Source organism: Chaetura pelagica, unplaced genomic scaffold (genome assembly GCF_000747805.2).
Source record: "Chaetura pelagica isolate M959 unplaced genomic scaffold, ChaPel_1.0 scaffold156, whole genome shotgun sequence".
Classification (NCBI taxonomy): Eukaryota; Metazoa; Chordata; class Aves; order Apodiformes; family Apodidae; genus Chaetura; species Chaetura pelagica.
Window position 1 is genome coordinate 302,116 of NW_009953694.1, and position 1,947 is coordinate 304,062.

Genomic DNA, 1,947 nt, shown 5'->3' on the forward strand with positions numbered 1-1,947 from the left:
CCGCAGCCCGGGCACCGCGTCCCGGCCCCCGCCCCAGGCAGCCGTTCTCCCCCGCAGCCACCGCGGCCGTTCAAAACGAAAAAAAAAGATGCTAAGAGCTTCAGATTCCCTCGGTGCTTCATGAGTATCTGATTGTTTAGTAAAATAACGTGGCAGACTTCAAGGCAGTCTCCACAGCAGAATTATAAGGCACTCCGAGGAAAAAATTGGCTGTAACTATTTTCTGATAAAGTGCGTTGTCCTTCTCCGATCACTAATAAACCACCTTATTCTGCAAAGAGATCACGCTGCTTGACCTGCCTTCTTCAAAGGATTTGAAGTCCCGGCGAGGGGGGCATATCTTAGCCAAAGCAATGATACCCCGGCGATTAGCGCTGGCTGGCGACTGCCACTGCTAGTGGAGAGCGGAAAAAACAATGGAGAATGTGGGGGTTTCGTTCTGCTAGCCCCTTCCCCGCTCGCCCAGCCCCTGCGAGGAGGGCCGGGGGCTGCTTGGGCTGCGGGTTGTCTCTGCAGAGCCTCCTCCTCGAGCCACGGCCTCCTATTTTCAACAAAACAGGTTTTCTGATCTGCGAAAGACCCACCAGCGGCTGTCACGTTGCACCGGGAAGCCTGGGAAGTCCTAAAGCGGAGCCCGGTGCGTGTGGGGTTGGTGGGCTTGCCCACGGGAGGGGAGCGGGGAGGCTGGGCGGCCCACGCAGGGCCCAGCCCAGGGACTGCAGGTGACCGGGCCGCCCGGGGCCGTTTGCTCCCGTAGGAAAATCAAACCAACCAGCTGCTGAGCTGACCGTAAGATGCGGATCTCGCCCTGGGACACAGGTGACCTCAGCAGCCTGTCTCACAAGGGTTCGAGCTTACTGAGGCGGGTAACAACGTCTAATTCATCCCTCCCTGCTCCTTCTGTAGCTATTTACATAAGGCTGCAGAAATACACACTCTTGCCATACGAAGTGCAGTGTGAATTGTTCATCTCGGTTCTCTAACGTCTGCACCTTCATTTTCGAAGTGTTTCCAAAAAAAGTATTAAAAGACGCTGCTGACACATAAGCCTGTCCTTGAGAGGGTGGTTGAGGCTCCAACCTTCCCACAGCGGTGGGTCAGCTACCAAACCCCCCTGATGCTCTTGTGCGTTGTTCGTTCTGCCTGAGCTGAATTTTAAAAGAAAACACAAACCCTGGACTTCATCCTCTTTCATCCCTGTAGCACAGAAGGCGTAGAGCGTGATTCACGCTCTTTATTGGTATAAGATTACTCTTTAATTGCAGCGAAAATCCATCCTTTCAAAAGCATTAAAGCGTTGACGTTTCTTTTCTCAATACAAGCCAATATTCAGATTACATGGACACTAATCAAATAACTCGAGTTATTTCATTTGTCAACATGTTCATAAGAATTTTCTACCAGGCGTTAAAGGCATTTATATGGAACGACATCTTTCAAAAGCAATGTCGCTAGTCCAGGTTTAGGGAATATTTGATTATGACAAGACGTTTGATGGTTTTATTTTACATACCAGCTGTGCGACAAATGGTTTCGTACCACAAACAAATTCCTAATTTTGTATCCCGAGAGTACTTTTTGTGAAGGAGTAATTTACATTTTAAGCCGTCTTTGTCGGTACCTGCAGCTCGCAGAATAGCCTTATACTCAGAAGTGCTGCCAGGTGCTCTAAAGGACAACTGACCAGGGGGCTTTAGAGGTGCTTTGGTTTTATTCATGTGTCTCCCCTACCCCACCAACTTTAAAAGAAACTCTTATTTTACAAGTACCGTTATAAGGGGAAATCCCGTCCGCCTTCTGAGACCCCCTTGCTGCAGTTCGCAGCCGCTCCCGCTGCGGCTTCTGCCCCGGGAGGGGCTCCGCGCCCCCCGAGGGAGGGGGTGGCCCCGATCCCCGATGGAGGGGACAGCTGCGGGCACGGCTCGGTGCCGGCGGGGGGGCCGGGGG